Consider the following 13,668-nt stretch of genomic DNA (forward strand, 5'->3'; position numbering starts at 1 on the left):
ACGTTTTGTGGTGTGAAAATCACCCCCCATATATCTCTACGACAAAATAGTACAAAATAAAACATAGTAGTGATCAACTAGCGTACTAAAAATAAACTACAATGCTTATAGAATACTAATTAAATTTTCTCCATGCTAGTTTATCTTTTTTTTTTTCGGAATGGGAGCAAGCCCCAGCCTCTGCAGCGTGCATCGACTGATGCATACGGCATCTTATTTTCTTATTAAAAGTTTCAGCATTACACTTTATGGATCACAAAGGGTTGAAACAAGAATAAAGAGATACATATAGGGTCTATTCATCCAATAGATATCCTAGCAACATGTCGCCATCCTAGCAACATGTCGCCATGCTAGTTTAGGGCATCTCCAGCGGCGCGACGCAAACGGACGTTGAGCGACCGTTTTCGTCCGCCGTGACCGGAAATGCATCTGGCACCACCTCCAGCGGAGCGACGCAAAGTGATCGGGACGTCCGCGGAGACGCAAACCTGGCCCAAATATGCGCCTTGGATGCGTCTCTGGCGGACGCGGAAAGTGTCCGCTCGCGTCTGGCGGACGTTTCGTTGGGCCTGCCTGGCATCGACCCTGTGTCGATGCGACTTCTCAAACGCGCCAGCGACTGGCGCCGCTGCGTCGCTTCGGCAGTCTACGCCATGTTAATGGCGATGCCTCGGCTGCCGAGCGGCCCCCGCCCACCTCCGCCAACCATGTTAATTGTGACGTCACGCGTCACGCGGCCACTGCATGCCGCCGGCCTATATAAAGGGGGGCGCGTTCTTCTTCCTCATCCACTCCTCCAAAGAAACCCTAGCCGCCACAAAGCTCGACCGTAGCATTGCCTAGGTGTTCCTGCGACGCAGCCAAACCCGCGAGGAAGTCCATGGCCGGTCCTGGTGGCCGGCGAGGCGGTCGAGGCCGCGGCCCTGGGCGCCCCCGTGGCCGGGGCAGGGGCCGCCGTGGTGGAGCAGGTACGTCCCCACGCTCGCCGTCGCCTGCGCCCTCTTCGTCCTCGCTGGAGGAGCGTTGCTTCAAGTTCCTCCTCCGCATCGACGACGACCCACTCGCCATCAAGCGGCTCCCGGACAAGTTCGCCGAGTTCGTCGATGGCGTCGAGCCGGCGCAGTTGCAGCTACGGGTGGCCAGCTGCAACTTCTGCCGCTGGACCGTGGAGGTCTTGTTCGACAGGAAGGGCAAGATGTACCTGCACACGGGGTGGGACAAGTTCGCCTGTGACCTCGCGCTCGAGCCCGGCTGCCAGCTCACCTTCCTCTACGAGGGGGACGGCGAGATGATCGTCAAGGTGTTCGACAACACAGCTTGCCGCAAGCACTACCACACAGGCGAATCCGGCTCGGACACCGATAGTTAGAACGTCAAGTGTTCTTTCTTTGCAGCGAATCTGGCTATAGGCCAGACGAAGCCAGTAGTGGAGGTCTCTGTCTGTTCTTCCTCGGTAGAACCAACAAGGGCACCGTCTCCTCCCGCTGGATTTTCCAGTTTGGGTGATTGGGTGTGCCCTCGAATGTTCTTCCTTGGCAGCGAACATACGGAAATCAACACAACTGGTTTCTTTTTTTTAAAATGTTATATTTGTGTCGACCATGGTTCAAACTATGTGTTAGTTTGTGTAAACCATGTTCCAAACTATGTGTTAGTTTGTGTAAAATCATGTTTCAATCTTATATTTACTAATTGGAGACTCCCATCAAGCCACCACATTAATCCTCAACAACTAAGAAAATTAACCGTTCGATCTCTCAATTTACTATCTATAGTCGTCCGATGGAGTAGGTAAAGAGTCCTCAATTTTTATCCCACCTGCACGTCTCCTTTGCGCCCTTGAAGAAAAAAAATTTAGATAGTAGCGAGCTGTAGTTGGGGTCAGGCCAGGGCAGGCGGACATGGAGAGGTTCCTCCCAACGGAAGGCTTAATACACAGCTGCGATCTGCACGTCTCCGGCCGGTCGGGTCGTCTTCTCCGCATCCGCTCTTCAGGTTTTCAGCGGAAGCCAGATGCGTTTTAAACATGTGCATCCCCACGCCCGCTCAGGTACCAGATCACATCTTTCCAACCGTCATTGCCCTCATGGGGCGTCTCTATGCTTTGCTTCCACTTTCCAACAATTCACAATTAGATGTAAGCATCGGTTATGTGTGTTGGTACTTGGTAGCCATGCCTTGCCCCATCTTTCTGAATTTCTTAGCAGCCGCCCACTGCATTCCCTGTGTACAAGAGCTAAACTACGTATTGCAGATCCGTACACCTTTCACATGTTCAATGAAATGTGTAACCAGTCTGCCATACAGAATAAAACAACGAGGCTCCATGTTCTCCAGTATTTTTCACGCACAACAGTTCACTTTGTAGGGGAGAAGCCTGGGATAGTTTACAGGGCTAGCCTAGAGTTTGTAAATATAAAACATTTTTTTATTGTGTGTATCCCTCTGCCCAACAAAGAATGTCGCAACATTGTCTAAATTTAGATGTATATCTATACACTAAATCACGTCTAGATACATCCAAATCTCCACTAATATAAAAAGAGACAGAGCCGGAGATCCAAACTATATCAGCCGTTCAAAGAGTACATCCAACGCCCCACGATGCTCCAATGTTAAGCTCTAAACATCTCCACCAAACGATCTCTCATCAAAAGCTACCGATTATTCCATAAAAAAAACAACATAACTCACGTTCTTCCACGCGTGGGCAGCAGTTCACAGCTCCACCTTGGGGAGAAAACTACCCTTCTCCCGCGATCGCTGCTGCAACACACACGCTGCCTCCGGCACACCAGCAACACGGCCGCGCTACTCCTGCTCATGCCTTGCCGCGGCTGTCTACCTTCGCAAAATAGCCATAGCCGCCGTTCTCCACACGCTGCCGCCGGCACATCGGCAACACGGCCGCGCTACTCCTGCTCACGCCTTGCCGCGGCTGTCTACCTTCGCGAAATAGCCGCCGTTCTCCGGCGTCTGTGCTGCAGCACACAGGCTGGATCCTGCACACTGACTCATCACCGCCGGGGCTCCTGCACACCGGCTCATCACCGCCGGCTACCCCTGCTTACACCTTGCCGAGGCTCTCTTCTCTCTCTGCGACTGCGCCTCCCCCACACCTGTCACCTGGGATCGAGTCTCCCTCTCAGGGTCAGCACGTCGCCGCCGCGACTTCACCTGCATCCTGCACAAAACAGCGGACTACGGATTAGGTGATATATATATTCATGCGATTACCAAAAAAAATAGGTGTTTCGTGTAACCATTGTGGGTTTCTCATATACTCAATCTTCGCGTTATCAATTGTTACTATTCTGTTACAAGTATACACTGTACTCCATTGTAATCTTGCTTTTGTTTATGTACTCTTTTTGCTAACAATGGTACTGCTTCAGTTACAGCTTCCCGAGATGAACAATAATAATGCATCAGCCTCGGAGCTACGATCAGCGAATCGCTCCCCGTTCAAAGACCTAACAAACATCCCTTCGGATGAGGGTGCAACTCTAACATCTAATCAACAGGGGCAACAAAAAAAAAACCTGGTCACGGCTGGTATGCCCGCCTTTCTGATGAGGATAAAGAAAAATACCTCCAAAAGCGCCGTATAGCCCGCCAGCAGAAGAAGTATTCAAACATGACTACTCTTGACCATGACCAAGAAGCATGCACACTGGATGGGCCATCACATAAAGTCCAATGTACTACTGTCAGCAACATAAGCAACACCCAGAAAGATGGTAAAATGTTGAACCCTTTTTTCCTACAATTTATTTTTATGTACTTACCTCTGGTTCACTACGTGCAGTTGGTGCCTCAGCAATCATTGATCATCATCAACATGGAGTACATATGGACGGGAGGAATAAACGGTCTGGCCAAAATTTGGATGTCAAACTATTCGATGACAGGAAAGCACAAGAACATAAAAAAAAATGTATGTCTCACCTCCAGAATAAAGTTGCATCTGATGGCGTCAGTGACGAAGTTACAGAATCATCTGGCACACAGAATTTACGTTGTAAGAACACTTTGAGATCCTACTGTCTTGTTCAACTTTCCTAATCACAGATTATGCATTTGTCTTCTCTAATGTTCAAGATCCAACTACATATATTCATGTTGCCAGATGTGGGGAGCATGGCTGGAAGTCCTGGTACTAACAAAGCTCAACCAGATCAACCTAATGTCGTAAGAAAAAAAGTCAGTTGGTATGCAAGTCTATCCCACGAGAAGAAAGCAGCATATCTGATGAAACTTCGTATGGCTCGCGAACAGAAGAAAGCAGCACAGACATGTACCCCATCGTCTACTTTACCTGGTAATAAATATGATCACATATGTACCTTTCATGTGGAAGTGCATGTCAGCAAAGATGCACACGTGTAATCTGACGAATTTGATTACCAACCCTCACCTGATAAGTTCATTTCTGCCATGTGAGATCTCTTCTTCCCTCATTCAGGCCATAAAGTGTCACCGGATCAAGATTTCTACCATTCGAAGTATTGAAATATTTTCCAACATTCTATGATAGAGAGAGGAATAAAAATGAGGACATCAAAGCTCAAATATAAGATGATCAATAGTAATGTCTTAGTGAGCAAATTATTAACTTACTGAGAGACCAAGTGTTATACTTAAGAAGGAAATAGTTTTGTTCCTTGCCCATAGTTCCACATTCCCATTATATGCAAGTTTTAGGTTTTTTACAGATCCATACACAGTTCCAGTAACCAGAATGAGATACAATTACTTGGCAAACAGTTACAGACTCTCATGATTACCTATTATTTATCCATTAATGAAAACATGAAAACCCTGACCAACCGACTTGAGAGTATTGCAGCTTTAATTAGAAAATACCAAATAGAGCCTTTAATTTACACCAAGCGTATTGGACCTAGATTAGAAACCACATCCATACAAAAAACAGAAAGAGTTGGAGCAGATTACTTACATGTTTATTTTTACATACCACTCTTTATCCCTCTGCCTATTGAACTCTTTAGGATATGCAAGTGCATGTCAGCATATGTACCTTTCATGTGCAAGTGCATGTCAGCACAAGCGTTTGTGCATCTTTCTAGGTATTAGCCAGGTTCTACCGGATCAATACGGGATGAACCAACTGCAAGGCACGCAATGCAGCAGGACTGCTGTTGACGAACATCATAGCAATGACTGGTTGCATACGAATATGACTTACCAACGACATTCGACGGATGTGCCTCACATTGGAAACCTGGCAGGGACCAATGGAATGCAGGTTACCCCCACATCTTATATCTATGGTCCCTCCGTCGAAATGAGAGGTATACCAAAACTAACCTGGCAATACGGATTAATTTCTCCCGACTTCAGGATGTATACTTTCGACTTGACATTCACATTATGATTTTCATTTGTTATTTATTTCAGAAGCATATTCTGAAAAGGAACGGCGTCGTAAAAGGGAATCATACTCGGGAATGACAACGGAGGAGAAAGATGTTGTCTTGCAGAGAAATCGTGCTTACAAGATGGGGAGACGAAGTTCCTTACCCTTATCAGACCAATCTGGCATTGTGAGGGAGGCCAGCGGTTCAAGCCAAAGATCACCATGTACACCTTCCAATCAAGTTCAACCATCACACGCCAACAGCCCTGCAGGTAACTTGAACCAACTTAGTAATCATATACCTATAACTGACGCTAGACTGTATGGTAAAAAACCAATTTGTACACATTTTTAGATGACACGAACCATGATGAGGAGTCAGATCCACATGGAATATATGAGCCAACGGAGCCAGTAGCTGATACAAAAGGTAAATTGTCTATCACTATTTGAGTTCCTCTCTGGATTAACATTCATTTTCAATTTTCAGTTTCTGCAATTATATATATATATATATATATAACTGAGGTTAAAATGGAATATTTAGTGTTGGTTGCACATAAAGCCTTCATATATACAAATAATAGCAGTATGAAATGTGAAAGTATAATTAACATGTTTTGCACATAGATAGTAAAATTTACATGTTTTGCACATAGATAACATACAAGAGGAACAAACAATACATGATGATGACGAGGAGAGCAGGCTTTTTAGTGGTACAGGTAAATTTGGTCCTAATTTATTCGTACGTATTATATTAAATTTGCTCAGATCCAATTTGTTCAGCTTGTTATATCTTGGCAGGCGACGTGTTCGAATCGTGGCGAGACACAAGTGTTCTTCCTCCCAGTAAGGCGAATGAGATTGTCGATCCTTATGACTTCGTGTACCACAATCTACCAACCAAGCATCATGTGTTGAAGCCAGTAAAGATTGCATACATTGCGGAGCAATGAGGCTGCAATATGAGGGTCCCGCTTTCTGTTGCAGAAAAGGAAAGGTCAAGATAGCTACCCCTGAAGTTCCTGACGAGTTGCGCCGGTTGTTTACAAGTCAGGTTGATGCTGATGCAAAATATTTCAGAAAGCACATCCGATATTTCAATACCCATTTCTCCTTTACAAGGCTTGGAGTCACCCTTGATAAGACGGTCAGCAATGCAGCGAGAACCGGTGTGTATACATTTGTAGCACAAGGGGCAATGTATTATAAGATGGACGATCTGGTGCCTGGTGGTCAAGGACCTAGACATCTCCAGCTCTACTTCTATGATACAGATGAAACCTTGGAACATAGAGTCAAGCGGTCTCCAGACCTTGATATCAATATCATACGAAAGATTCTAGAGATACTAGAGGACAACCCATATGTACAAACCTTCAAGAGCTGTGGATCTGTTCCGAACCTAGAAGAATATATGATATCCCTTAACACAGATATAAGACTGGACCAACGAAGATACAATGCCCCAACCGCTTCCCAGGTGGCCGCGATGTGGGTTGAAGGGAGTGACCCAGAAAACACTTTTGATAGGCAAGTTGTCGTGCATGGCAAAGGGGACCGTCCAATATATATTAGAGCTTACTATGGTTGCTATGATCCTTTGGCGTATCCACTATTTTCCCCGAGAGGGGAGACGGGATGGAACCGTTCGATACCATATGAGACACCACCTCAAGTTGCTCAAGAGGACACCGAGGATGACATCAAGCGTGAAGACTTGCAAGGTCTAGATCGGAGTTCAGATGTACATATGGAACAAAACACGGATGAGGTAGCAGGTAATTATCCGCATGCTTTCAACGCGTTTCACATTTTATTCATTGTTTGTGGAGATCACCAATCAATCATTTCTTTATCCATGTTCTAGATGATGAAGAGGACCACGATGATAATGCAACACGAGGGTCCAGAAAATTTGTCAGCGCAAGAGAGTACTATTGCTTCAAGCTACAAGTCAGGAAAGGACTCTTCAACATTATATTGTTCGGTGCACGTGGGTTCCAGCAATGGGCAGTCGACATGTACATCAAGATGGAGACTATGAGACTTGATTTCTTCTCCAAGCCTAAGAATCAAAAACGCATTCGTGCTGATCTATACCAGGTATCATGTTGTTCTCCGTTTCCATTTTATATTACACACACATCGCCCCTACACATTTAAAAATACCATGCAAAATGATATTTTCATTGATTTATTTTCTTAAGGGTGTTGTTGATGTCATGGATGCTGGAGAGACACGTGGTTGCCGGGTTGGTAAGAGAATCGTGCTTCCGAGGACTTTCCCCGGAGGTGATAGAGACATGCAGCGAAGATTCCTTGATGCGATGGCGATAGTCCAACGGTTCGGGAAGCCTGATTACTTTATCACAATGACTTGCAACCCGCACTGGGAGGAAATTACATCAAGACTTGAACCCGGGCAGACACCACAAGACCGTCCAGACCTTGTGGCGAGAGTATACAGGGCCAAATTGCGAAGTATGAAGGATCTCTTGATAAAAAAAACAGTACTTTGGTGAGGTTGTTGCATATGTCCATGTTACCGAGTTTCAAAAGAGGGGGCTGCCACACGAGCACATGCTTCTGATCATGAGCTCGGATAGCAAGCTAACAAACCCAGACGGATACGACAAGGTGATATCAGCAGAACTTCCTAACAAGGACAAGTACCCTGTATTGCATGCTCTGGTGGTCAAACATATGCTCCATGGACCATGTGGTGCTCTTAGGAAAAATTGTCCTTGCATGATAGATGGTCAATGTCGATTTCGCTATCCTCGGCAGTTTTGTGATGCCACGCAACAAGGAAAGGACTCATATCCTATCTATAGGAGGAGGCACGATGGTCAACAAGTGAAGGTCAGAAGAGCAGAGCTGGATAATAGATGGGTTGTCCCATACAACCCTGGTCTGCTTATGCGGTATAATTGTCACATCAATGTTGAAGCTTGCTCTAGCATCAAGGCCGTGAAATACTTATTCAAGTACATCTATAAAGGACATGATCGTGCCTCATTCTCAGTCGATCCAACGGGTGAGAATGATGGTGAAGTAATCAATGAGATTAAACAATACAGGGATGCTAGGTTTGTGGGGCCACAGGAGTCTATCACTAGGATTTGCGGTTTCCCAATGTTCGGTGTCTCTCCATCTGTTCTCCAACTGCAACTTCATTTGGAAGATATGCAGCCTGTCACATTCAGAGATGGCGATAATCTTGATGACGTCATCAGCCGGCCCTCTTCTTCCAGTACCATGCTCACTGAATTTTTCAATATGAACCTGGTGGATCCTTTTGCGAGGAACTTCCTGTACAAAGAGTTCCCAGAATTCTACCGGTGGATCAAGGGTAAGAAGAAGTGGCAGAAAAGAAAATTAAAGGGGCGGGGGCAGATTGGAAGAATTGTCTATGCGCATCCTGCTGAAGGTGAGAGGTACTTCCTTAGAGTGCTCATGAATCATGTGAGAGGTGCAACATCATTTGCGGATTTGAAAAGTGTAAATGGCAGGCCTTGCTTGACTTTCAGAGAATCATGTGAGCGAAGAGGTCTCATAGAGACAGACAAGTCACTTGATGATTGCTTGACCGAGGCAGCTACTTTCCAAATGCCGTATGCACTGAGAAGGCTTTTTGCAACTATTCTGGTGTTCTGCGAGGTCACCCAAATCCGATCACTATGGGAGAAGCACCTTGAGTCAATGTCTGAGGACTACCGTCGTAACCAGCCCAACCAGGCCGCACTAGAGCAGATGGTCCTTAGAGACATTAGGGATCTGGTGCATTCCATGGGAAAAGATATTAGCAGTTATGGACTCCCGGATTTGGATCCAGTGGATGATGAGTGTTCCCATGGAGATTCCAGAGAGGTACAAGAGGAGTTGTCGGTTACTTTTGACAAAGAATACATAAACATGGTTACATCTCTTAACAAAGAGCAGCGTGCTGGTTTTGATGAAATCCTCTCTCATGTTCTCAATAAAAGGAGCCAGATTTTCTTTGTTGATGGTCCGGGTGGCACGGGGAAGACATATCTATACAAAGCACTCCTTGCAAAGGTCCGCTCCCTAGGTCAAATAGCTATTGCTACAGCTACATCTGGCATAGCGGCATCGATCATGCCTGGTGGGCGCACAGCCCATTCCAGGTTTAAAATTCCGATTAGGCTCACAGACAGCAGCACATGCAATTTCACCAAGCAGAGTGGTACCGCAAAGCTGCTCCGTATGGCATCTTTAATAATCTGGGACGAAGTAGCCATGACGAAGCGTCAAACTGTTGAGACGCTTGATAGGTCCCTACAGGACATAATGGGATCTGCTTTACCTTTTGGGGGGAAAGTCGTGGTGTTTGGAGGAGATTTTAGGCAGGTCCTTCCCGTTGTAACACGTGGGACAAGAGCTCAAATCACTGATGCTACTCTACAGAGGTCTTATTTATGGGATAAGATTAGGAAGATACGCCTCACGCGCAATATGAGGGCACAAACCGATCAGTGGTTCTCCGAGTACCTACTGAGAATAGGCAATGGAACAGAAGAGACGATCGGTGGTGACTATGTGCGTCTTCCGGATGACATTGTTATTCCTTTCAGTCCTACCGAAGAACCAGTGAACAAGCTTATTGAAGATGTGTTCCCATCACTTCATGAGAACGCCACATCTGGACCCTACATGAGTGCACGTGCCATTCTTTCAACGAAGAATGATCATGTGGACAATCTGAATAAAAAGATGATTGACCGATTTCCTGGCCAGGCAAAGGTATATTATAGCTTTGACTCTGTCGAGGATGATGCACGCAATAACTACCCACTGGACTATCTCAACTCACTGACTCCAAATGGCCTGCCCCCGCATGATTTGAAACTCAAAATCAATTGTCCCGTCATTCTTCTCCGAAATCTCGATCCACACAATGGGTTGTGCAATGGAACAAGACTGATGATTAGAGCATTCCAGGATAACGCAATCGACGCCGAGATTGTCGGTGGACAACATGCTGGAAATAGAGTGTTCATACCGAGGATCCCTTTGTCGCCCTCGGAGGACATTTCACTTCCATTCAAGTTTAAGAGGAAACAGTTCCCCATCCGGTTGAGTTTTGCAATGACCATCAACAAAGCCCAGGGGCAAACCATTCCGACTGTTGGTATTTACCTCCCAGAGCCTGTATTCTCCCATGGCCAGCTTTATGTTGCACTTTCAAGGGGTGTGTCAAGGCAGACCACTCGGATTCTGGCCAAGCCAAATATAGACATAGACCCCACTGGAAAAAGCACAAAGAATATTGTGTACAGGGATGTATTGGAGGGATAGAACAGGTTTGTTCATCCTTTTGGCTGGTCTTTTCTTCTTATTTATTCTTCTTATATAGTGCTCTTTCTCTTTTTCGGATCTATGAATATTCATGTTATGCAGCAGCTTCAGCAGTTCTATGACTTGTTATGACATAGGACCTTTCCCACATGCCTCAGTGATTTGTAAAATTCTAAAGAGGTGTACTGGTGTAATTAATCTGGATTTTAATTTACATGCTACAACTAATGCATGAGTGAGTTTGAGTTCATTTTTTTATTATATTATTGTATATTTCAGTAGCAAATTTATTATGCTTGTGCAAACAATGTTTATGGTTTGTTGACCTCACAAAAATTTCTTTCTTCGACAGAGCTTTCTCTGTCTTTGGTGATGCTGAATTACTCAACCTGCTTATGATGAGATGGTGACCTCACTTCGTTCGTTTCCCCGCACTTCGTATTGCCTCAACCATGGGCCAACGACTACCTGGAATGTCTTCTATCTGCAGTAAAGCACTATATGTGACCTATGTTGCACTAAAAAAGTATCTTTCATGTTCAGTGGATGTGGATGTGAGTACGCAATGTCGCCGATGAACTAACTTACTGTGCTACTGTCCTGGATGATGAATCCGACGTCTCGATATTTATCTAGGAAATATCAGGTTTTGTAAATACTTTTGTGCTTGCTTATACGAGCAGCCTATCTTGTTAATGGAAGCATGTTCTTTGTCTCATTGGCCTGGCTATTATCGATGTTCTTAATTTGTCTGAAGCCTACTCTCTATTTTTTGTGAAACTATTCCCTTTTCATCTGTTTTGCTTGTAGTTATGCAAATTGAAAAGCATATTTATATCTCAGTGCAGATCACACTAATGTCATGTAATGGACGGACAAAAAACTAGGAGCATACAACAGTCAAATAACATGTGGTAGAACCCCGGTCAAAAAAAATGTGGTAGAACAGATAACACCTTTCAAGATATACAGAAAATGTGGCAATATTTTACCTTTCTGTCGTTTTCTCAACACCTAATATATTTCCAATACTATAAACAACAACCTCCAAAAAACGTTGGATCTGCTTTTCATGAATTTCCTGTACCAAAATATAACCTTTGCGTGCAATGATAGCCATATCAGATGTTGGATCCTTGAGTGGCATTACAGGTTGTGATTGCTTTCTGAATACAACTCGCCCATCCAGAAACAAACGTTTGGTATCTGCAAAAATAAGAGCATCAGCATGTTAAAGTTCTTCCCTATCAAATTATTATAAACATGTATAAAACTTTGTAGAAAAGAAAACATGCATGGATACGGCAAAGATAAGGGTCTAGGTTCTAATTTCAAACACGATGATGACAGGCTTAAGCAGCTGGTTGGTAATGGTAATGTCGTTACTGCGAGGATTGCTCCCGGCAGCAACAGCGTCTAAAATTCAGTACTAGCCTGTATGTCTTTGTTGAAGTCAATATCGGGTTCAAAATCCAAGACCAGAGCAGGAACCTTCAAAGCAACAACTCGCAAACATACATAATGCAAGCGTGGAACCTCTCACCAACACACTCCTCTCTTATCTTTAGAAATCACTATTACTGGAAAGATAAGTTTATGGGTACATCCTGGGCAGACTAACCCGGATTTTAGCAACAACTGTTTTCTAAACTCAGGTCCAAATAATGTGCATTTTTTATGGCCAAACAATAATCGGTATAAGTGTGTAAAATCTTACGCTTCCACCAGTAGATAATCATCAATGTCTGCCCAGATTGCTTCTTCCCGCATGCCGGTGCCGACACCAAAGAGCTCCTCAACAACTTGCCGCTGGGATATTTGTCTTAGCCACCTTGATTTTTACCACCTTCCCCTCCAGGAGGAACACTTCATTGGCTGCAAAGAAACCTATACTGTTAGTCGTAGGACGCCCAAACCCTCCACAAATGCACAACATCAGCTTCCGGTATAAATAAGTCGACTAACGTCCCTTCATGTACACAACCCTAACCTGCATGAGTTTTATCTTGCTGGCAGCAAATCAGCATGGATTTTCACTTGCTCTGATTCTGTTGCTTTATTTTATTACTGGATTGAGCTGCGAGCCTGCAAAAGTATTGTCCCATTTCAGTGTTTCAAAGTCTGTGAGCTGTTCTGAACTTAGCAGCAAAGATGAAGCAACGGGGTGTTTAGCTTTATTAGCAAAGTAATCTGCTACATATGAATGGACCATACGGAACAGCAGCTCGGAAAGTGAAATGGAGAGAAGATTTGGACCTTGTATTCTTGGTGGCCGGTGCACTTCAGTCCTCCAGTGTGCGATGACCGCGGCCGCCGTTCAAGTGTAGAGATGCCCTGTGCCTCCGCGTCCACCTCTGATAGCGCATAGCACTGGATCGACCATGAGCATGAAGAGATCGAGCACCTCCCAGTCCTGGGTCACCGGCCGGAGGTGGTCGTTGATGTGGAGCCGTCGGTCACACGGGAGGCAAGATGGGGGAGAGCTGGAGCCGAGAGGAGGGATGGGGATGTCACAGGGATGAGGGACGGGGGTGGGGGAGCAGTACTACGGCGTCGATTGGTCTCCGGTCACGGATCGGGTGTCCAGTTGCCGGCGTTGGGGAAGATCCAGGGAGTCAAGGGAGAAGCAGAGTGGTGAGTGCAATTTTTTTTTACTTCAGTGCTATTTGCTTCAGTGTGTGCAGGTGCAAGGACACTGAGCATGAGAGTGGGACGGTGATAGGCTGAGAGCAGCATATGGAACTTTCGGCCCTTCAGGTAAACAATGGACTGTGGGCCGTGGGCCGTGCCCCGTGGGTCCATCTTTTCTCTGTCATATATAAGCATCAGAAAAAATCATTGTTTTCTTATTTTCCCTTTTTGACGGTTATGAAGGTTTATTTTGCGAAAAATAATTGTCCTTATAATAATATATGTCAAATTTTGTGTTATCAAAAATTTGTAATCATGCATTACAATAC

General features: G+C 45.1%; 1 long non-coding RNA gene across 9 annotated transcripts; it reads right to left on the reverse strand.

Annotated features, from left to right (window-relative positions):
* Nucleotides 1-2,561: 2,561 nt before the first annotated feature.
* On the reverse strand, nt 2,562-13,423 carry LOC124692506. Of its 9 annotated transcripts, none has more exons than XR_006999571.1 (11): nt 12,965-13,423; nt 12,699-12,793; nt 12,426-12,583; nt 11,701-11,914; nt 5,750-5,801; nt 5,548-5,649; nt 5,335-5,433; nt 3,952-5,248; nt 3,792-3,877; nt 3,596-3,676; nt 2,562-3,187 (listed from the first exon to the last, which is right to left on the reverse strand). It is a non-coding gene; the product is annotated as an uncharacterized LOC124692506 (long non-coding RNA). The 9 variants fall into 9 exon arrangements; XR_006999569.1 differs by having other exon boundaries at nt 3,952-5,134; nt 5,213-5,248; nt 5,335-5,649; nt 12,965-13,422; XR_006999567.1 differs by having other exon boundaries at nt 3,952-5,433.
* Between the last annotated feature and the right edge of the window lie 245 nt (nt 13,424-13,668).

The sequence above is a fragment of the Lolium rigidum genome, chromosome 2 (assembly GCF_022539505.1).
Source record: "Lolium rigidum isolate FL_2022 chromosome 2, APGP_CSIRO_Lrig_0.1, whole genome shotgun sequence".
Lineage (NCBI taxonomy): Eukaryota > Viridiplantae > Streptophyta > Magnoliopsida > Poales > Poaceae > Lolium > Lolium rigidum.